The following is a 24347-nucleotide window of genomic DNA, read 5'->3' as shown; positions in this document are numbered from 1 at the left end:
AGAGATGTAAATATTCAAAAAAAAAAACAATCATGGCGATGAATACACAACTATGTGATGATATTGTGAACATTGATTATAACCATGTCAAGAATGTTTGTATGTTTCTTTGTTGTTTACAATAAAAATATTTAAAAAAAAGTCACACAAGCAACTAGGTCAATAAAAAAGGAGAGCAAGTCAAAGTCACACTACAGAAGAAACAGCAGAAGAACCACACATGAGGGCTCATATAATTTCTGGATCTAAGAGTTAAATGTGGTTTTAAGCTTTCTAGGGACCAGGACCAAAAAAAGGAAAGTAGAAGTTATTCACTTTTCTGTGATTGGGGAAAAGCAGCCTCCTAGTATCTTAAGGGAAAGAAAAGATATGATGGCATTATAACAGAAGTTTCCCACTTCTATAAGGAATGATGCATAATAGTATGGATGGTATTCTCTATTCAGCACCTGACAAATAAAAAGTTCAATGAACACAGGGCTATTTTCTGTCTTGTTTTGCTTTTAAAAAAACTTGTTAATCGTCAAAGGCATAGAATTATGCCTGGTCTTTAATTCATTAGCTTTTAATCCATTTTAATTCACTGAAAGAAAATGCTAGTCTGCTCCCCACACACGAACTCCCAGGATTCTAACTATACACCCAGATGGACTTCATGTTTTCTGCAGAATTTTCCTCTCAAATATTGTTTCCTTCTGCCAGCTAATTGACATGATAGAGAACTCTGTTATCCTCTGTGATTAAAATCTAAAGAACTCCTATTCTGTGTTGCTTTGGAAAGATCAGCAATCTCACTTACTGGAATGACTGACACCTAAGTGGCACAGCAAAGCACAGCGAGGACAAAATGTGGTCCCTGATTTCAAGGAGTTCACATTCTAGTGGTGAGTAAAGGGGAGGGGAAGACAGGCAATGGAAAAATAAATGAGTAAGCAGCATCTCTGCAATGCATCTGGGAAAGTGCCAGAAAGAAAAATAAAGCAGAGTATAAAGGTTGCACTAAGTGTGCATGTGGGGGGGGGCATTTTATAATGGACAAACAGGCTTTCCAGAGCGCCCGAAAGACCCTGCACACTCACCTGGTTGTGCAGGAGAAACCACTAAAAGGCTGGTGGGCTGGTGCCCACGTGAGGGGGAGAGACCTAGTGAGGTAGGTGGTGGCAAGACAGGCTTCCGACTCACTCAGACACGTGGAGGAACAGTTGGTTCAGGTCTCAGAGCTCCGGGCAGGCAATATAATGGAAATCTGCTACACAGCCGCATATTCAGACCAGAAGATACTTAAAGCAGGGGCACCTCCCACTGACTAGCATAACTGCCGGGTCCTCAGCAGGAGCAGTTCTGCACTGATCTGCAGGGTGCCTGCCTGTGGTGGCAGTTTCGACATTGGGACATCCTGCCCACACATTCTTCATGACAGCAGTGAAAACCCAGATTTGGGTGCATGAGAATAAAACTCTGCCTTCAGCCACAGAGGATACCAAGGAATTTAAATTAGGATTAACAGCATGCTTACAAGGTTGATTAGGTTACTGAGTACTGCCAAGACACTGCCAACTGTAAAACCATAAAATGCTGTGAAGCAAGTCTTATTGGTATCCACGTTTTACAGATAAGGAAACTGAGACTCACGCAGGTAATTCCCTTGCCTGTGGTCACAAAGCTGATAAACCGCAGGCCTAGAAGGAGGCCCCAGAGGTCTGATTACAAAGCCTGTCAAATCATCTTACTTCTCAATTTAAAGACACTGGAAAAATTCAAACTATTTATTTGGCAGGCGCTACCCGGGGACAGGGGGAAGGCCTTATTCTTCTCTCTTTAGCTGATGAGACAGTCTAGGTCTTATTTAAGATCCAGAGTCCAGACGCTTTAGGGAGATATATGTAAGTCAGAGCTAAAGAGGCTGCAGGAAAAGTACCTACTGTTCATTAGTGACAAATGATATGAAATGCAGAACCACAGAACTCTAAAAACAGGATATAAGCTCACGGTCCTGGGCATGCGCCCACCAGCTGCCCTTCTTTTACATTTTAACATTTCTTCATCTACAGGAGATCACGAGCATATTCTACAGCTCTCCATGTACTTCTTTTGAGCCAAAAAAAAATGCCATTTCACAGCACATTGTCCCAATTCTCTGTGAAACTAGTATGTCACACAGATTTGAAAACTGTAGCTCTCCATTTATTTTGCTTTTTTAAAAAAGGGTCACGTAAATTGGGGCCGACACCCACCCCACTCAGATCATAATGAAAAGAGAGCAGGGATGCAGGGAGAAGACCTGGCCCCCTAGACTTTTTGTGGCCTTGCCAACACAGCTGCCACGAAGGAGGGGTAAGCTCATGCTGGAAGCAGGATGTACAGGAAGCGAAAGCAACACTACCCAAACTTATGTGGATGTCCACTTGCTAGAAGAATCTTCCATATTTTACATTTCCAAGACACTACCAGGTATCACAAGGACACTCCATGGGATCCAGCACCTGAGGACACAAGAAGTACAAGAAAATACTTCTCTCCCAAATGATGTGTTGCTGTTGTCATACATGTATGCATTTCAAGGCAAGTCCTCAGGAGGGTAGATTTGAGCTCATGAAATGTGGGATTAGGATGATATAAAATTGAAGTAAATGATGCCTTTTGAAAGGAATTCCTGGCTACTCCCACAGATTCCAGATACTGACACACATTGAGCCAAAAGCAAAGACTGACAGAAGAGGCCAAACAGGACAGGACACAATGAAACCTACCTATGAAGGGGCAACACTTACGGTCTGAGTCCAGTTAGTCAATGTCTGACCGGGCAGCAGTAACTGCTGAGGAAATGCTTCCTCTCTGCGGAACAACAGGGACCCTTCCTCAGAGCATCCCATCAGTTATGGGAAAATGCAGTATAGTCACATGGCTGCCAGAGTACCCACATGTGGGAAACCCTTCCCAGAAGGGGCGGGGTGATGAGCAGACTGTGCTCAAGCACGAGTCTTTCATTCCATTTCATCACAAACAAAGGAGTCTCAAAACATGGCAATATCTAGGAGATGCTAGCATCCAAATAACATGGTTCTTGTGGAAATTTAAGAACATCAATCTTTACCAAAAGGGAGAGAGAGCCCACACTGCAGGGGACAAGAACACACATGGGTGCCCTCTTGCCAGTTAGAGAACAGTGCCACTGCGGCACACTGAGCCCTGCTTATCCTCCTCGCCCACCTCCACTCCTGCACACCCCATTCAAATAGCCAAAGAGGAAAAAGACTCCAAAACCCTTCTCCCGAGGCTGACAACAGCGTGTCCTCTCCCTCCTCCCTCCCCATGCCCTGCTCCCACCAGTCCCTGCTCTCCAGGGTCTGGTGGGGCTACTATACCTGGGGGAGCCTCAGGAAAGAAGTCTCCTGAGGAAGTGGAGGCAAAGGGGTTCAATTAAAGATGCTGCTGTTTTGCATTTTATTAATATTTATAGCATTAGCCGATCACTGCCAAAATACAGTCATCTAAAACTAAGAGAGAAGAGAGCTCAGAAAAATGTAATGCAGAATATTCTCAGAGTTCAAGAAAGAAGCAAACAGAAAGATGGCAGCCAAGCTGCTCTAAGGAGCAAATAAGCTTTGGACCTGCCACAGAAACTTACTGTGGTCAGATCTTTGGTCAGGATCTTTGTTCATATGCATGACAAATACTTATCTGCTACTAAGTCTATCTAAATTAGAAGACCAGATAATTTATCCATCAAACCAGATCACTTTTGAGTGTGAATGAGGGCTCTAGGAAGAATTACTCCTGGACAAAAAGCCATGAGGAGGCCCGCCCAGGCAGGAGGTCCCACAAGGGCCATTCCCTGCCAACAACAGCTGACCCTAATCCCTCTTGTTTGGGAGGGATGCTCCTGCATTAACACAAGCCCGTGAGCAAGAGATCAACTGGACAGGAACTTCCCTTGGCATCACTGTCAACTCCCAGTTACTGGTGTCCTGACCTGATTTTCCCATCTGCTGCTTCAGATTCCTGAAAAGATTAGTAGAAAGGAAGGCGGAGCTGTATTCTCCATATGTCTGCTTCCGTCCTGTCCTCGGATACTTTGCTGCTTCTAAGAAACCTGTCTGACCACAGATTCTAAACTTCCACTCAACTTTGGCCACTGCTCCACTCTTCAGCAATACCCCAAAGCTCTGGTTTGGCCATCCCACTCCCCACTGCCCAGCCCAGCTCCACACTGCACCATTTCTGAACCTGGCTAGCATGACAGCTGCAGGAGGCCCAAGAGGAATAAGACAGGTCAAGCAGGCATTTGCCTGAGAGCTCGCGGACAAACTGAGCCCTGCAGGCTGAATAGTCTTGTTTCAGTGGGTAAAAGTGAAGACTATCAGGTAAAGCATCATATTCAGAAGCCGACTGGGGAGAGGGCACAGGGAGGACACCCCATTGGCAACTGTGTGTGCAAGTTGTGCCCAGGCTCCATCTGCGATACCTGGCTGACACATGGGAGAGATGAGAAAACTGGCTCACAGTAGTCAAGAAACTCATGGCACACACTTCTGTGAGACCCCCAGCAGGCTCTCTGCAGGGGCAAGGATGAAGCAGGTGAGTCTACATAACAGTCCTAAGAACCATGAAGCAAATGTTCCAAAAAGCAACCGATGGCCAGAAGACTTCTCACCATCCTCCCTCCCACACACATACAACCACCTCCCCAAAGTTGCTTGCTTGACATTGATGAAATCTCTGTCATCTCTACCAGTGGTGGTACCCAAGAAGGAAGGAAGGCGGAGGGCCAGGGAAGGTGATGGGAGCTCAGATAAGAAACCCTTGCTTTCCTAACCCATTGCAAGTCGAGCCCTTGGTGATGTTTTCAAATATTTAGAGGAGAAGTGGTGATTATTCTAAAAGAATGATCAAAGGAATTATTTTTAAAACTCGGGCTTGGTACAAGGTATTTTTATCAAAAGAAAGAAGTTGTTAGTTCAGACCTACCTAGACATTTTTTAAGAGTCCTATCACCCAAAATCTCTTCTAAATGCTAAAAAGGCAAGCAAAATTACTAATTATTTAAATAATATTTATTATAGCCAGCGCATCATTTCCATTGACCATTTTTAGAAAGAATTAGAAATGGTGGGCTTTTTAATACAGATGTTAAGAGTATATCGAAGGCCCTGGCTAAGCAACGTTTATGGGTTGCTAGGAATAAGGCACTCCGGTAAAGTAAAAACATAATAATAATGACAGAAAAGAAAGGAAGGGGGAGGAACGGAGGGAAGGAGGATGGCATGAAGAGCAGTACCTTAGGGTGTATAACAGCACATATTGTCATGAGTACTTCTGAGTTCTGTGTGCTCCAAGTAAGCTATTAGATGTCTCTATGCCTCAGGGTCCTCCTGAGCAAAATAGTCAATTACAGTCCTAAATCATGGGGTTGCAGTAAGGATCAAGTAAGTGACACATGCGCGGTATTTGTCATTTGCACAAGAAACAGTCAGGCATCAGTGATTGTCATTCTGAGCCCAGTTTTGATTCCAACACCAACAATAATTAGCTGTGTGGTCTCAAGCATGCTACTTAACCTCTCTGAGCCTTGGTTTATTTACCAAAATATGAGTCTGGATTAGCTGATCTTTGATCTCTATGGCTTCTCCAAGCTCACAACCTGACAACCCACTAGAGTTGACGATTCTAAGTTCTTTAAGGTTTCTAATTTCCACCATTTATTTGATAACAAGCATGAGGACAAAAGCCCAACTCCTACCTAGGGGAATCTTAGGAGCTGCTTTATGATGATGTTTTTTACAGTGTGGTTTCCAGGAACACACTGTAGCCAGAGGACGGTCCATCTGCCACAGGTGCTGTCAACATACTTCTTTCCCAATGTCGAGGCTCTCCCACTGCTGGTGCAGTAGGCCACAGCTTGCCCAGAAGGGATGGGCGAATCAAATTAAATTCACTTGCCAGGACTCCCTCAAAGGGAGCTTCCAATTACTTCCTGCCAGAACACTGCAATCCCCTCTCTTTTCCAAACACTCTTCACATGAAATCCTAAATGCCCCAGTACAGGGTTCATTTCTCTACTATCTGAGCAGAACAAAAATTAAACTACTTCAGATATATCATTGCCTCCTGTTTTGTAAACTCATCAGTGACACATTTTCTTTTATAAGAAGAGACTGGGCAGAAGTGTCCTTACATGGCAGAAAATTTAAAATTATTATTGAAAAGAACCAGCCTAGCTCATAACCTATGTAATAATCGCCTAATTTAGGGAGTAAACAGGCACCCAATGGATGCAAACAACAGAGCTGGTATACAGGGCCAGAATTTAGTGTTGCTATTAAATAAGACTTAGAATAAAATTGCCCTGACATAATAACATTCATTCAGGATTGTGCATACGGTAATTAGCTTTAAAGACATGCAGGCCTTACCACGACTGGATAAAGCCAAGTCAGTATGTTTTTCTCAATGACTTCTCTGGAGATTCCTAACCTGCATCAGTGCTGCCAGTTTTTCCTGATAGCCTGGCAGGTTTCTCAGCTCGCCTTCACTAACATGCTCATTAACAGGGAAGAATCAGCAACCTCTAATGAAACGATTAATTCAGGCAATCATCAAGGCAAACCAACAACTTGCTGGGAAGAAGGTTGCGAGGAAATTCATGATGAAAGGATCAAGCTGCCACCCCTTGAACCCAACGATAGATCTTAGCATCCCTACAAACGAGGCAATCATCTTTCTGACAGATGTAATGAAGTTTAACAATGCCATCAACGAATCAATCTTGCCAAAAAACTGAATGCAGATCTGATCAAGCTTTAGTGCTAACTTCTATTATACAGAAATACAGGGATTAGTGGAACAGGTTTGAAAAGAAAACAAGGGGAAGGGGAGAGGAGAAGAGGTAGGACATTCTACTAGACAACTGCCCTGCTTAATTCAACGAACCAATAGCATGGAAAGCAAAGGAGGAAGAAGTTTCTAGCTTAAAAGACATTGAAGAGCCATAAGAATCAGAAGCAATGTGTAGACTTTTCTGGATTCTGGGTCAAAGAAACCAAGACATCTTTGAGTTCATAAGGGAAATCTGAATATAGACTGATTATTTGATGATATTAGTAACTTTCTGTTAATTTTATTAGGTATAAAATGGTATTGCAGGGCAGCGCGACGGTGGCTCAGTGGCAGAATTCTCACCTGCCAGGCCAGAGACCTGGGTTTGATTTTTGGTGCCTGCCTATGAAAAAAAAAATTTTTTAAAGGTATTGTGGTTATGTAAGAAAATAAATACAAATGCATATGGGAGTAAATTACATGATATCAAGGATTTGCTTTAAAATACCACAAGGTGGACAAAAAAGAAAAGAAAGAAAAAGGGTTTTACTAAAAGAAACACATGTGGCAAAACATTGAGAATTGCTCAGTCTGGGGGCAAACTTCTTCTCAATCTCATTGGTTAGAAATGAGTCATGCGTCCATTCCAGTAAAACTGCTGCTGCCAAGGTAATGCCACATGCTGATGGGTCTAGGCCTGGGCTCCAGAACCCATCACTGCCAAGGGATGCATCATCCCAAATAGCTTCAATTCAGATAATCAGGGCCCGCGCACCGAGAGAGCGCCAGGGACAACGCCCAGTCTTGTGACTGATACCCACTTCTGGCCCGACATAAGGCGATGCAGGCTGGGGAGGCTTCCTGGCAACACGTCCCCTGCTGACGGAGAACATGCTCCATGCCTGCCCACCACACTGTCCCCCACTCTCCACCATGTAAACAGGTGAGGTCCGGAGCACTGCAACCACTTAGCAGGCAGGAGAAGAAATCCAAGAGATTCATGAGGATCCCAACTGAGGCGCCTGATGTCACAGAGCCTCCAAACCAGTCCTCGGGCCAGACTTCTTTTCAAGTAAACAGTTGGTGCCCTCACTATTAAGTTAAACAAGCACTGTTTCTGGGCATTCTGTTACCTGCCACCCCTCACTGATAACCTTCAAAATCATATGACTGGTCTGTAGGGGGGAGGGGCGAGATCAATGTTTGGAGATGGGGGTTGGACAGAAGTCTGGGCTTCCCTACCCCTCGCCTATGGATGTTCTCAAATGGCACCTGCAGCCTCTCTGGGTTGGCAGGACAGGCCACACGGCAGGACCCAGGCTATGCATCACTGCCCCTCTCCCTCCCCCCCAGCAAAGCTCAGGACAGGTCAGAGGCAGTACACAGGGCTGCTCAGAGAGGAAATTTACAGGTTCCTCTTCCAGTAGTTTCTGCCAACAGGTTTAGCAGCCCTAAGTTTCAACATTTACATAAAAGCATAAAATTGCAACTGGAGATTACCAGTACTTGACCAGAGTGAGAGGGAAACCACCATTTGAAGCAAGCAATTATCTAAGAAATTTGGAGAGAACAGGGAAAGAGGTGAACATCAACAATTCTGCACTCCAGAACGGTGTTGCCCCCAAGAAGGTTTTCTATTTTTTGTCTCTTAAAATAAAAAATTATCGAAGTATAATCTTACATAAAGTCAAGTACACAAATCTTACACATATAGCTCAACCTGTTTTTACTCCCCGCAATTTTAATCTTATTTATTTAGTTTGGCTTTCAAATATCCTATTTCCTCTCTTCAAGGCTAGTACCAGTCTAAAGTAACTGAAATGGAAAAAGAAACAGGTGGGGACCTGCTTCCAGCATCTGTGCTGCATGGGCCGGTGGCAGGAAAGCTGGAGCATGCTGCCCGGCAGAGCACAGAGTAAGGCCAAACAGAGCACGGTGGTAACGAAAGAAATGACTTCTATTAATAATATTAGTGCTCCATTTACATTAAGCCTCCACTTCTGCCCCAAATCCTACTTTTCTACTCTCCAGCACTGCCTGACCTTTTCAAAACAGTGGTGGTCACCTTCCAGCAATTTCAGAGGCCTCGCACTTCGCTGGTTAATATTGTATCCAAAATCAGCAAAATTGGTTGTAACCACCTGAAAACATTAACAAAGATTAGAAGAAAATATTTTTAGATTAAAATGTAATATTACTAATATTTTAATCTTAAAGCCAGGTATTCAAAATTAAAAGCAGCTTTTTAACTTTTTTTAACCAGTAAACTGGCACTATACTGAAAAAAAATCCCTAAAGTGAAAAATATACTGAAGTTAAAGAATTAGTTGAACAATGCAGAATTCAAATTTAGAAAGTTAAATTTGTAACACTGTTTATGGTAAACAGTGGCTTACCATAACCATGGCAGAATCCAGGTTTGAAATCAGTCCTCACTCCAAAGAGTCATCACTTACCAGGCTAAAATCATACAACCAGCTCTTACGAAGCTACTTAATAATCTAAAGAAAAAAATATGAGTTTTTTAAAATCTTTTCAAAAATTTTAGATTACTCATATACTTGTAGTAACAAAAATTCCTCCAGAATACGAAACATGAAATCTTCCAATATGGACTATATTCCAATATGAACAGGAAAAAATACTGTTTAAATGGAGCTTTTACAAAGTGAGCAAAATGTATAATACATAATAGAATTATATAAACATCGTGAAAAATGCAAGATGCTTAATTAAATACCATCTGTTAATAAGCTAATAGCCTTGGGAAATGTCCTAAGAAATGGGATTTCTGGTACACATAGTATTTAAAACACAACCCAAGCACACAAGCTCTGACTAATAGCATAATGACATGTTTTTTATTTGGTGCCACCCTCACTCCTTGCCTTAAAGAACTACTTCCTAAATGGATGATCACTTTAAGAAATTATAATTTCCTACGATAATTCCAAAATAAAAATTCAATGCAAATACTCCCCCTAAAACTACAATTTTAGATTTACCTGCCAACAGGCATTCCAAAGCCCATTCTGAGGTTCAGGGAGCCAAAAGCTTTACATACGCTATGCAGCGAGCACAGAGGGGTGCCAAGAGGTAGCTATGCAGGAGCCACCCGAATGCGAGCTCTGCTCTACAGCCCTGGGCAAGCTGCAGATTCCTCATCTGTCAGACGCTGATAACGGCATGTCCCTCACACGAGGACGTGGATGACCATGACAGGGCCTGGCATACAGTAAATACTGAGTAAGTAAGTGCCCTCCGTTACTGCCACATTCACTCACTGAAGGCACAGCACAAGGGAAGCTCAGAGGACCTCTTTCCGACCCAGGTGAAGAAGGCTGCTTCAAAGCAGGTGTATTCTGCAACAACAGATGGACCTCAAAAACAGTACATTAAACGAACAGAGCCAGACAGACCACAAACTGGACAATTCTATTTGTAGGAAACTTCTGCAAGAGGCAACACTCTAGGGATGGCAAAAAAAAAAAGACCAGTGCTTGCCTAGGACTAGGGTGACGGTTCACACAAATGTACAAACTTACTAGAAATCACAGAATTGTACGCTTGAAGTGGGGAAACTGTATGGTATATACATTTTACCTAAATGAAGCTGCAGGAAAGAAAAGCAAGTAAGTTTCCAAAGCGTTTGCGCAGGTCCTTTCACACCAATCTGGGACGACAGCAAATTCAGATATTTTACAAAGTACAGCAAACCGGGTTGAGAACACAGACCCTGACCCCAGCCGTGACTCGGCTTCTTCCTGGTACTATGAACTATTCCTCCAAGCCTCAGTGTCCACATCTATAATATGGGAATAACAACAGTACTAATTTCATGATTAGGCCCTCCTCTGGATCTGCTGGCTTCCGGCTGCATTCTGGCCTCTCAGCAGCCAACTCTCCCTCTGCAGCCTGGGCATCTTTACAAGAATATCTCAGAACCCCCGGTGGTCTGCCCCATGGGACCTGGCCCCCTCAGACCTCATTCCATGCCCATCTCCTCTGCCCACCAGGCCCCATCCACACAGGCCTTCTGGCCATTCCTTCAACCCAAGCTCCTGCTGTCTCCAGGCACATCGTTCTGCATGATGCACCACGCACCAAACATCATAGGGAGACACCCCCACCCCCATTCACCTGGATCTCAGATTCATCTGGCCTGGGAGTCTCACAGACTCCAGCCCTGAGACCACACTTACTTTTCTTCCCAGCACTGCCCATTTGCTGCCTGTCATCCCACAGAATATAAATCCAAGCAAGCAGAGATTTTGTCCATCCTGTCCACTGCTCTCCCCAGATCATGTGCGACAGTGCCTGGCACATGGTCACACTCAGTAAATACGTGCTGAATGAATGAACAAATCTCAGAAAGCACTGAGTACAATGCTAGGAGCTGTTAGCTGGCAACAATAGTTATTGTTCTTACATCTGACATAAGAATATCGAAGTCTTGGTCAGTTAACCAATGAGCCCAGGCAAGCTAAAAGTCTGATCTCCTGTGACATCCACAATGCCCCGTCCCACAAACAGGGAGGGTCTCTGCCACCCTACTGGGGGACACAGAGCTTCCGGGGGAATAGTGATGTACTGGCATGGACACGCCTGCAGGTGTTAGAACCACAGGCTTCCACCTCACCCCCAGAGAGCGCTAAAAGGAAGGGGAACTGGGGTTGTCCCCATGTTACAGATGAGGAAGTTGAAAATCAGAAATGAATGACCTGCTTAAAAAATCACAAAGCTAATTAATGGTGGACTTGGCCTTAGGATGCTGCAAGCTTGGAAAGTCTAGACTGCTCTAAGCATCCATGAAAAATAAAGAACCTAGGCCACTGTCTTATCTGTATGTACAGACATTGAGGAATAGGGGGAAAGAACACTGTAAATAAAGTCCTTCTACATATACATATGGACAGTGAAGTTCTTAACTTCTGCCAGGACCTGGGGGTTTAAACACATCTCCAACTGTTGAGGATTCATACATCAGCATTTTACAAAATGACTATACGGCTCTGTAAAATGTGAACTCTACCTCTGATACTCACAGAGTATAATATTTCATTTTTTAATAAAAGACCCAGAAAAGCTCTCACCACAGTTATCACAGCACTTTCCAAGGAATGCCAAAACACATACCCGGGAAGAGAATAAAGCATGCCACTTCCAACATCAGGAAGAGGCCACACTGAAAGCACTGCTGAGGCAGGTCGGGCCGAGGAGAGCAGACAGCTTCTGGCTCTTACTACAGGGACACAGGCTGGGCCACAGCCCGGGAGGAACCATCCCTAGGCTTACCACGAGGAGTGCCGTGCCCACTGGGGGTCCCAGAGTTGAGGCCTGGACCCCACAGCTACCAAGTCAGCGCCAGAGTGGCCACCTCCACCACACCACATGGAGAGAAGAGCCTTGCTGGGATCCCTCCTCAGGCCTGGGGCTGGGAGCCTCCTATGTGACAAACACTGGCCTCAACAGCAAAAGGAGCATCTCGATGCTATGAAACAATGTGAGGAGAAAATCTCGAGGCCACATGCACTGGCCACAGTGGGGACAGCAGGCCTGTAACCTACAGGTCTTCTCTCTCACTTTCTGGAGGAGACCTCACAGCACTTAGTCCAGAGAGGTGCAGAGGTTCGGCAGACTCTGAGCCTAATGACTACTAAGGAAGGAATGGCACTGCCATTCCCATCCTCTGAAGGGGCTTTTCTTTACCCAGCTCTGTCTGCCAGCCCGGAACCCCAAGCCTCAGCCGTGCGCAGGGCACATGACCATCCTTACACCAGGCCACTCTCTCTCCTCACTTCTCACATGCACGGCCAGTGATGAGGGGCAACAGCTACTGCTTCACGGGTGCTCTCCACCGTACAAAATTGCTGGAAGAACTGTTTGCTGAAGGGGTCACCTCTTGGTTAGGGAACATTCATTCCTGGTTCTGTCTTTCCTGTCTTTCTTCTGCAGCTCACCACACCATGTGACACCGGAAAACATTCCCACTTGTTCTCCACAACTCCCCACCTGAGCTTTTCTCTTGCAGCTGATCCTCCAGTAGAGGCAGAACTTCAGCCAGGACAGCAGCTCACCACCACAAAGTCTCCCAGCCCCTCCTCGATTCTGCCCTACAACATGTCCCAATCCCTCAGCCAAGTTCCAGACAAAATTCAGCATCCTTCTCATGGGTCCATCCACAACTCGACCGCCAGGTTCTAGAACTGCCCCGCCCTGGGCACAACATGCACACCTCCCCTCCCACCGCCTCTTCCCCCACCTGGCCCCTGCCACCCTCACCCTACCCATCCTGAACGCAATCCCCATCCCTGGCAGTGATTTACATCCTTCTTTCTGTGGGGGTTTAATTCATGAAGTGCCACTCTGCCCTCAGAGCTCTTAACGTAACTGTAATTAAACCATGTCTGTGTAATGTTGGGCAGTTCTGTAAATATCCTCCTCACTATCCGCCCTCACTCTAGTTAACTCCACATCCCCAATACCAGTCCAGGGCTGGGCTCCAAGAAGGGCTAAATAAACATCGGCTAAGCAAAGGGGTGTGTGAAAAGCAAATCCTCCCCTCAGCCTGAGAAGGAGCCCCCCCACTGATTTACCACAACTCAATGGCAACCTGTGTCTGAGTCTAGTTCATCTGCCAAGGGGGTACTGGAATCAATAATATCAGAGGGGCAAAAGACAAAGCCCGTTTCCACAGCAAGCCCTGGGTTCTCAGGGGGAGAAGAGCTCAGGTGGACAAGGCCCAGCACTGCCTGACCTAGAAAGGCACAGGGCACTTTGCTCAGCGAAGGAAAAACAACGATGGGACGAGATTAGACAAGGAAGGTCCCTGAGGCCTGCACCTCATGGGGTCATGCCAACAGGCATATGTGACCCCAGTGTGTCACTCACCAAAGCCACATTCTCTAGACTTAAAGAAGAGTGACAACTCCTCAGGATACTGGGGACTTCCTTGGATACCTGATACAGACATCCCCCTTAACCAAATTCCCTGAACCATTTTCTCATTGGTAAAATGAGGATTAAAACACCAGCACAGAAGATTCTGGAGGGCACAGACAGGCAGACACTAAAGACAACACTAAGCTACATGATTAATTTATTCTGTTCCCTCCTTTAGTGGTGGGAAAAAAGCTCCACCCTTCCACCACTCCTCCCAAAGGAAATCACTAAAAAATCTCTTCCCCCTTTTCTGTGACATCTAAACAACTACAAATCTCATCAATGAATAGCAAACAGAGTCCATCCTCCCACAGCCCAGATACAGGATTTCTCACAGTGCTTCTCTCACACGGAAATCAAATCTACTTTCAAGCATCCCAGAAATGGAATCTCTAGGCCACTGAGGTGGGACACTGGGCAGGACAAAAAGCGACAGTCAGTCCGGACATGGGACCACTCCCAAACCTTCTCCCTTACCCGAGAGGCATGAGAAGAGGAAAAGCGCAACCCAGTCAACTAAGACCCGGAGTCCAGCTTGGCATGCTGCTTATATCCAAGTCGACCCAGGAGAACTGAAAAATCAGACTTCACTATCCTGATACTCCCTGTATGAGTTTCTCTTGACCTTCCCGTGGAGAAAGGTGCTACAATTTCACCGACCATCACAGCCGACCACAGACTTCACTTACAGCTGTACCCTAAGCACGCGCACCGACTAAGAGGCCCCAAACATCAGCAACAAAAACAAAAAGTACAAAACCACAACTTCCTTCTCGTAAATTCTTCTAACTTCAAAGAGTCTTGCATCATCCTAATAATCCACCTACCTCCAAATGTGTGTCTCCAAGACCTCTTTCTACTTTGTATACCTTACAAGTGAAAAATAAACTGAACTCTAAGTTAAACCAGGGACTATGGTTAATAGTACAATCATAAAAATGTGCATTCATCAATTCTAACAAATATTCCAACCCAATACAAGGTGTTAATAGCAGAGGGGTATATGGGAATCCTGTATTTTATGCATGGTTGTTCTGTAAACCTACAACTTTTCTAATTCAAAAAAGAAAAGTATATAATGACAAAAGTAGCCAGATGGGTAGCTGAGCAACATTTTTACCACATACACTCAAAGCTACTAAAGACTCACAGAGAAGCCCTGCTTGTTCTAATTTCTCAAAGTCTTTCAGAAGCAAGCATGTATCCAGCTGTAAAACCACTGCTCTGCCTTCTTATCCCAAAACAGTTCCTTTCCAACAGAGGCATTAATCTCAGCATACAATTTTACTTGTTTAACATTTTAAAAAGAAAAATTTCTTTTTGTTTAAAAGTAAAAAGTCAAACCCAAACTACTTCTGAAATCCAAACAATACAGCCTATAAAACTTCCATCAGCCCATTCATCCAAGTCAAATGGAAATTACATTGTTTTCTCTGTCTCGTCCATCATGGTTATTTGCCAGGCTATAAGAAAATAACTCTCAAAACAACTTAGTCATTTGCGAAAGCAGCAAAGCCTACTGGAGAACCATGTCTGAAATGCCACGTTTTAGACTGTGACTGGAAAAAGTCAAGAATCAGAAAAAAAATCTCATTTAGTCACACACACACTTAAACAAGCACACCATGGCAACAAAACCAGAAATCAAACAAGCATGCCTTCACCCCTAGGGTGTGTTTGAGTAGTGGGCATATGATTTTTTCCCACCTTTTAATAAACATACATAATTCCATACTTAAACGTTTTTAAACTTGAAACCACTAGTATTAAGGCAGATCAGACACTCTTTCAAGTTAAAGCAACTTGGGCAAGTAAAATTTCCCAAGTAAAGGAAGGAGAACATGGCCAGAAAAGAAAACTGATGTCCCTGGTTAGCAACAAATCCTCAAGTTTAAGAATGTCAAGTGCAACTTTTCTGCACTTTCCTTTTAATGTCACATTCGTTATAATCTAAGAACTTTGTTTTAAGTCCCTGAATAAGTTCTTCTGAAGGGAGGAAGGGTACCAGGCTGCACTGAATAAGACCTGTCATCCATCCTCTCGAAGCGACCCTCCCCAAAGGCCAAGGGCTGTCACGTCTCGGCCCTGTGCAGCAACGCTCCCCCGGCCACCTGAGGTCCAGGGGACCACTCGGACAAGATCTGGACTCCTGGACGCCCGACGCCCCGGGACCCTGGGTTCCCTGCGCAATAGGAACCACCGCAGTCCGAGAAAGAGAAGTTACTTTCCGGCTCTTCGGAGACAATACACCGCCCCCCGCACCGCGGAAACCAGCTCTCCCGGCCGCTTTGTGTGCCTATCTCCGACTGCACGAAAAGCTCCCGGGGCCCCGGGTCCTGGCAGCTAGAGGCGCGGGGCGGGGGGACGCACCGAGGGAGGCGCGGGGTGGGGGTCGCGGAGCCCCTGGTGGGCAGGCCTGGAGGCCGCGGGGAGCCAACACGGCCTGTCCGCCTCCAGCCCCCCGCGCACGTCTCCCGGACCTCAGTCCCCCGCGCGCGCCCCAGGCCCCCACCTCAGCGCTCCCGCCCCTCCCTCCCAGGGACCTCATGCCGAGGGTCGGGGGCCGCCCTCTCCCCGCCGCGCCCCCTCCCCCGAGCCGCCGTCTTTGTGTGCCGAGTAGGGCGGCCGACCAACCTTAGCGCGCACAAAGGGGCGCGGCTCCCCTCGCTGCAGCGGCCGGCGGGGACAGCGGTGACGGCGGGACCAAAGGGAACAGCGGCGACGGCAGGAAGGGACAGACCCGCCTCCGGGGTCCACTCCGCGTCCGGCTCGGGCGCCTCCTGTTCGCCGCGGGCCGCGCGCCGGAATTAAGTGGTGGGGCGGGGCGGGGGCGGGGAGGAGGGCGGGGCGGCGGTGGGAGGCGGGGCGGGTGGGGGCGGGACCGCTGAGTCACGGGTCCGCCCCCCGCGCGCGCCCGCTGGGACCCCTACCTCTCTGCAATGTGTGCTGACAGCTGCACGCGTGGACCGCGTCGGGCAGAGGCGGAATTCGGAGCAAACCTTGGGAAAGCGTTCGGGGAGGATCTGATTTGTGGGCCCAGTTGGGCTTTCTTCTGGGACCCTCGGAAGAGGAGAGGGAATATTTTCAGCAGAGAGGAAGGACTGGGAATAGGTGTGCAGGCTCCGCGGCTGCAATTAGAGGTCCCACGCGCGCGCACACCCTTGCGCACACTCATACCCGGCCACAAGCACGCAGCAGCGCCTTCCCGGCCGGCGTCCACGACGCTGTCCCCATGCAAATTCTGCCAATGCGTCACGAAATAAAATGTAAAAGGACTCCAGGAAGAAAAGGAAATAGATTTATTAACGTACAAATATAGGGTCGAGCCAGAGTTTTAAAGGCCAGGGATGTGGGGATTTATAAATATACACCCACCCGCCCCTTCATCAGGGGGTAATTAAATGTGTGCGTAAAGAGGAAAGAGTTTAATTCACTTCGTTCTTCTCTCGGACTTTTCTTGCTTCTCTGCACAACCCCAAGGCTCTAAGATTACTATCTACCTGAATCACAGCAGGAACAAAACAGGAGCTCTCTGCCTTTCAGAGCAACCAACAATAAAGACAGCAGGATGATGGATTTTAGATCAAAAGCTTTCTCATTTCCTTGGCACCAGATGGCTAAGGGTTTATTCATTGATAAACTTTTCTGAATAAAACAGCTGGGGCCGAGATCATAAAAAGAAGTATAAATTATGGATTTCCTGAAATGGGTACGTGTTCCACAGAGGTCCATCCCACGCATACTTCAAATCACAGCCTCCCACAGCTGGCCCACCCCTGGGTCCCTGGAGTGCCGGTGTAGTGTGATCACCCACCATAGGCTTTAGAGAGAGAATCTCCTTTCCAATCAGACTGAACTGGGCCCACTTTATCCATGCTGCTTCTTTCAATGCTTCCTGCCTTGCCTGCTCTAAACCTTCCCTCCTGGTGGTTTCCTTGGTCTCCAATGGCTCCACCAGCCACCCAAACCCAATTTTAGGGTCCAGCCTAGATTCCCCCTTCATTCCCCCCAAACAAGTTGATACTAAATTCTGCACGTTGTACAGAAATCTAGAAGCCCCCTCCCCCACCACACAGGCACTGCCACAGCTGGTCTTTGGAGTCTGTGCCCCAGCTGAGACAGTGGTCACCTCCTCCTGCCTCCATCTCAGGCTTCCTCCAACTACTTCCCCAGAGAACTTTCTAAGTTCATATCTGCTCAGGCTCATCCCCAGCTTAAAACTCTTTAATGGGCCCCCAATTCCTACCATAGGGTCAAGTCCAAGCTCCACAGTGCAGTGCCCCAGAGTGCAGCCTACTTTTCTGGGCATGGCTTGACCCCTCTGCATGCTTCCTCCTGCCCACTCTGGCCCAGCCTGCTGCCTTAGGATGAGCAATTCACCTTGTTGTGCCCTTCCATCTGCCTAGTACACCTTCACTCCACCCACCAGCAAAGAGCTTCTCCTCTCTGAGAAACCTTCCCTGCATACTTCCCCAGAATATCTCCTTTAGGCCCCTCCTAGCCCAGTGGTGTAAATATTGCACTGCTTGTAAATGTGTCCCTTGTGAATGTGTCCCTTCCTACAGCATGTGCTTTAGAATGGATGTATACACATGCCTGATGTCCCTGGGCCAAACACAGGCATGTAAGAAGAATGCAATGAACATGTGCCGGATTGATGAAAGCATTGGATTCTAGGTTCTAGCCTTTCTAAAACACTAACTCATCAGTGGGCCCAAACTATCCCTACAGAACCCCCCTGGACAAAGTTCTGCATTGTCAGGTCATGGGACATTATTAGGGTGTGGTCAGGGACCACCCGGGGTCCTCCCAGCCCTCTGAGGCTAACGGAGAAGACTCTTCACAATCTGGGGAATAAATGCCCACTGGCCCTATCTTATTAAGACTCATAATTTATTTTAAACCTTAAACAAATAAAGGGTTACTTTGAACCTGTCACTTCATAATACTCAGGAAGTCAAGGTCAGTTTACAAAAGTCACTGTTTGGGGCTGACTGCTTCTCATCTGTAGGAGATGTAATGGGGATTTGCACCCAGTTTGGGTAAGATCAAGTGGTGGGCCCCAGAACCGAGAAGACTGGGATTTGGGACAGGGTGGAGTTTGTATATGTATCTCTAGTTCTGCCATAGTGTGGGGGTTTAGTGGGTGCTGAGAGGTACTTATCAGATGAATAAGCCAAGCTTTTCAGGGCTCAGCCAGGCTTCCCAGGATACAGCAGGTGACGCCAAACTTTCAGCCTGAGTCTGGTATTCTGTTCCTCAATGTCCTGGCTCTGGGTAGGACTCCAAGAATGGTCCAGTGGGCCAATGGCATAGGGACTCCCTGCTCTGTGTGGAGACTTTTGTTCCTGGGCTGACATAGTTTATCAGGGGCACCGAGGGCCTTGTTGGCATGCTCTCTCCAAATACAAAGAAAATATTCCTCTGAATATTTTCTGAGTCATTTAGCCTATCATTGGTGATGGATTCTATGATCTCACATTACTGGAAAGAATGTCTGATAATTTTCCATCTTATAGCACTCATCAACGAAGTCACTTATATACTCAGCCATAAGCTTTTGCTTTGATATCCGGGAACTGCCCCCAGCCCTGCCTTTTTTTTTAACTACAGAAGTTGTGGGATTACAGAACATGCGTACCATATAGGGTTCCTACATACCACCCTTATTAACACCTTGCACCGGTGTGGAACATTTGTTACAATTGATGAAAGCACGCTTTTATAATTGTACAATTAACCATAGTCCATGGTTTAACTTAGGGCTCACTGTGTGGTACATTTCCATGGAATTTAAAAAATTTTTGTTCTAGAAGCATACATAAAACCTAAAATTTTCCCCTTTTAACCACATTCAAATATATAATCCAGTGTTGTTAATTATGTTCACAATATTGTGCTACCATCATTCATTACCGAAATCTTATCTGTCACCCCAAATAGAAACTGTACATTTTAAGACTTAACTGCCTATTCTCTACCTCCACCCCATTGCCTATATTCTAGATTCTGAATCTATAAGTTTGCTTATTTTAATTATTTCATATCACTCAGGTATCATAATATTTGTCCTTTTGTGTCTGGCGTATTTCATATAATATCGTGTTTTCAAGGTTCATCCATGTGTCACATGTATCATACTTTCATTCCTTATCTTATGGCTAAATAATATTCCATTGCATGTATATGCCACACTTTATCATGTTATTTGTTGATGGACATTTGGGTTGCTTCCATCTTTTGATAATTGTGAATAATGCTACTATAAACATTGGTATGCAAATATCTGTTTGAGTCCTTGTGCTCAGTTCCTTTGGGTATACACCCAGAATTATGATTGCTGGGTCATATGGTAATTCTGAATTTAACTTTAAGGAACTGCCAAACTGTCTTCCATAATGCACCATTTTCCATTCCCACCATCAATAAGTGAGTGTTCCAATTTCCCCACATTCTCTCCAACACTTAAAATTTTTCCATTTTTTAAATAGTAAACCCTTATCAGATATGTGGTTTGAAATAGTTTCTCCCATTTATAGGTTATGGTTATACTTTTATACTAAAGTGCTCTGAGGCACAAAAGTTTGAAACTTTGATGAGGTCCCATTTATCAATATTTCTTTTGTTGCTTGTGTTTTGAGTGTAAAGTCTAAAATCCATTGCCTAACACAAGGTCCTGAAGATGCTTCCCTATATTTTCATCTAAGAGTTTTATAGTTCTGGTTCTTATATTTAGGTCTTTGATCTATTTTGAGTTGCTTTTTTTATATGGTATGAGGTAGGGATCTTTCTTTTGCAAATTGAGATCCAGTTTTCCTAGCACCAAGTGTTAAAGAGATTATTCTTCCTCAAATGTGTGGACTTTGCTCCCTTGTCAAAAATCACTTGGCTATAAATGTAAGGGTTTCTGAGCTCTCAAATAGAATCCATTAGTCTGTATGTCTGTTCTTGTGACAATACCATGCTATTTTGATTACTGTGGGTTTGCAGTGAGTTTTAAGAATGGGAAGTGTGCATCCTCCAAATTCATTCTTCTTTTTCAAGATGGCTTTAGCTATTTAGAGTCCATTACCCTTCCATATGAATTTGATGATTGGCTTTTCCATTTCTTCAAAGAAAGCTGTTAGAGTTTTTATTGAGATTGCATTGCATTTGTACATCACTTTGGATAAAATCAATAGCTTATCAATATTTAGTCTTCCAATCCATGAATACAAATATCCTTCTATTTATTTAGATCTTCTTTGATTTCTTCTAGCAATGATTTGTAGTTTTCTGTGTTCAAGTCCTTTACATAGGTTAGATTTATTCCTAGATATTTGATTCTTTCAGTTACTGTTGTAAATGGAATATTTTCTTGATTTCTTCTTCCAATTGTTCATTATTAGTGTATCGTAATGCTACTGATTTTTGCTTGCTCAACTTTTACCCTGCCACTTTGCTGACTTCGTTTATTAGTGCTAGCAGAAAGTTTTGTGTGGATTTTTCGGGATTTTCTATATATAAGATTATAGGAACCTTTTAAATTCATCCCTAAAGAAAATTAAAGAAAGCAGAAATGAAGCTCTGGGGACACAAAGTAGAGCAAAGCAAATCAATTTGGAATAAGATATGTTGTTTTTAATCTTTTGCTGTGGTCATTTTCCCTGTGTACAATCTTGAAATTCTTACTTTGTGTCCTGCCTATCATTCCAATGAGCTCCAAATAGATGAAAATACTTAACAGTGTCCTAAAGGAGGGACATTCATTGTTACTTATATAATCTTTCATGCCTGACATTTTGCATGAACATTTGAATAGATAGCAATCTATTAAAAAATAAAATTTTAATTTAAAAATCACATTTTAAAAGGCATGTTCTTTAATATCCATATCAATTGTCTGTTACTGAGTAACAAATTATCTTCAAAACTTAGCTGTCTAAAACAAGGATGCTCTATTTTTCTCACAATTATGTGGGCTGGCAAATTGCACAGGGTCAGCCAGGATGGCTCATCTCTGCTGCATGTGCTGGCCATCAGGCTCTCTCATGCTGGCCAGGGACCGGCTGATCCTGGGTGACCTCAATGTCCAGGGATTGTCTGGCACTATCAGCATGGGGCCCTTAGGTCCCCTTCACATGACCTCGCAGCAGCTGGCCGGGGCCCTCTCACGTGGAAGCTGGACCCAGAGGGACCAAAGAGGAAACTGTAAGGCCTGCTGAGGTCTGGTCTTAAGGTCACTATGCTGCATTCTTTTGTTCAAATCAGTCACACACCAGTCCAAACCCACGGTTTAGGGAAATAGACTCCACCTCTTGATGATACAAGTGGGCGTCCTGTTGCAAAGGGGCCTGAGAACTAATCTGGGGGAACTGTGGTGGCTATCTTTGAAAACAACCTTCCCCTGAATCAAGAATTAAGGAAATACACAGTAGAAGGGCACAGTGACAGGTGACAAAGATATTCTCAAGGGAAATCATTCTGATGATAAACAAGCCACGGAACCATAACAAAACATTGGTATTGACTTCCTGCTCTGCATTGATAGATCAAAGTAAATACTTATTTTTTGCTTATTTATTTTTGTTTAAAATAAGAATGATAGAGGTTCAAAAATAATAAATAAGGACAAAGGCTTTAGGATGCTTAAGAAACTAAGGTTGACCAAGCTCTAAATCAGTATGTTAGTTACCTATTGCTACACCACCCCTCACCACAGATGTAGCAGTTTAAAATTAACACCCATATGTTAGTTCATCCTCTCTGTAGGTCACAAGTCTGGGTACAGCTTTGCTGGGCTCTCTGCATAAGGTACAAAGCCAAAATCAAGGTTTTGACAGGGCTTGCAGCTCATATTGTCTGGAACTTGAGGTCCTCATCCAGGCTTACTCAAGTTATCAGAAGAATTCAGCTCCTTGCAGCTGTAGGACTGAAGGTCCCCATTTCCTTGTTGGCCATCAACCAGGAGTTGCCTTTAGTTCCTATCAGCTACCCACAGTCCTCACCACGTGACTTTAGTGTCTTTAAGTAACAGTGGCACATTGAATCCTTCTCAAATTTCAAATCTCTGATTTTCACCATCTCTGACACTGAAACCCAGATTTAAAGTGCCCATGTCATTAAGTCAGGCTCACCCAGTAATCTCCCCATCTTAAGGTCAGCTGATTTGAGACCTTCATGATTCTGAAAAATCCCGTCATAACAATACCAGAGTTAGTGTATGACTGAATAACTGGGAAAAGGTATGTGTGTTCCAGCAGCCAAGAATCTTGGAGGCTGTGGAAGATTGAATTATGTACACCAATTTTGTCAAATTATTAATCTCAATTCACATTCCTCTGGGTGTGAACCCATTACAGATATGATGTCTTAAAGATATTTTTAGTTAAGGTAGTTCCCAAAGGAATGAGGTTGGTCCTTAACCCATACTACTGGAGTCCTTCACGAACAGAAGAAATTCAGACATAATAAGAGAAAGCTATGGGAAGGAGCCAGAAACCAGAAGCCAATGAAAGCTAGAAGTCAACAGAACTCAGAAGAGAAAGAAGATTATCACCGAATAACTCACAGCAGGGATACAAGCCAAGGAACCCCAAGGATTGCTGTCAGCCAGCCCCAGAATGTCACAGACTTTGGGGAGAAAGCATCCCCTTGCTGACACCTCAATTCTGGACTTCTTCTAGCCTCAAAACTATGGGATTTTTAATCCAGATATTTAAACCAACCCATTATGTCATATTTTTCACAGAAGCCTGGAAAACCTAGACAGAGACCATTCCATAATCAGAAATATAGATAGATGGATGGACAGACGGACTGGTAAATGTTTTTTGCATGAAACATCAAATGAGAGGAAAAGCAGATGGTCAGGGAAGCATCACCTATAGAGCTCATCAGATACTTAGCTAAGCCAGAAGTGACCAGGACTAAGAATGAATTCTTATTAGGTAGCAGCCGAGCTCCCACACAGCTTAATGGGTAGTAAGTCTTCACTGAATCCTGATGACCTGAGCAGAAGGTACTAAGAAAAACGGAAAAGCAAAGTTAAAGATATAACACCCCAATTTTATCACTTTATTTTGCTTAACTAGTTTGTACTGCTGTTGCATAACATTAAAGCAATGCTTTATAACCCATGAAGATAATGATCTTCAATGAAGGGACTTATAGAATTCAGTCGTGGAAACTTTGGTGAAAAGAATTTGGTTTGCCAAGCAAATATAATAAATATATGCGCCCTTTAAAATTAATAGTACTCAGAAAGGATCAAAGTGATATACTTACATCTCAGCCAGAGGATAAGCCGTTACATTAAAATAGTCTCTTTTCATGAGCATTTTTGCACAAAAGAATGGAATCACCTCATTAAATATGCTAATAGCACCAGTGGTAAAGGGGAATATTGTCCCTGGAGAAGTTAACCACTGTGAAGCAATTTGCAAGCTCTAAACAGAGCTGTATTTCATAATGTAACAAGACACTGTGCCATTTCTATATAGTTTAACATTTAGAATAGTTTTGATGTGAACACATTAAATATATGTGCTGCCCGAAATGCTTAATTTATCTTTTATAAAACACTTGCTCTTTGTAGTTTATAATTTTTA

General features: G+C 44.5%; 1 protein-coding gene across 5 annotated transcripts in view; it reads right to left on the bottom strand.

Annotated features, from left to right (window-relative positions):
* FAM107B (family with sequence similarity 107 member B) overlaps positions 1 to 24347 on the bottom strand; it is a 224234-nt gene that overhangs the window by 51036 nt on the left and 148851 nt on the right. The window contains exon 3 of one of the 5 annotated variants that reach the window (XM_077169362.1): positions 8859 to 8957. The exons of 3 other annotated variants lie outside the window; for them this stretch is intronic. The gene's annotated coding sequence lies outside the window, so the exon portion shown is untranslated. Of the gene's footprint in view, positions 1 to 8858; positions 8958 to 16392; positions 16553 to 24347 lie in introns of those variants that run through there. One more of the 5 variants, XM_077169361.1, reaches the window with a different exon arrangement.

Source organism: Tamandua tetradactyla, chromosome 7 (genome assembly GCF_023851605.1).
Source record: "Tamandua tetradactyla isolate mTamTet1 chromosome 7, mTamTet1.pri, whole genome shotgun sequence".
In the NCBI taxonomy this organism is placed as follows: domain Eukaryota; kingdom Metazoa; phylum Chordata; class Mammalia; order Pilosa; family Myrmecophagidae; genus Tamandua; species Tamandua tetradactyla.
This window is presented reverse-complemented; position numbering and strand designations above follow the sequence as displayed.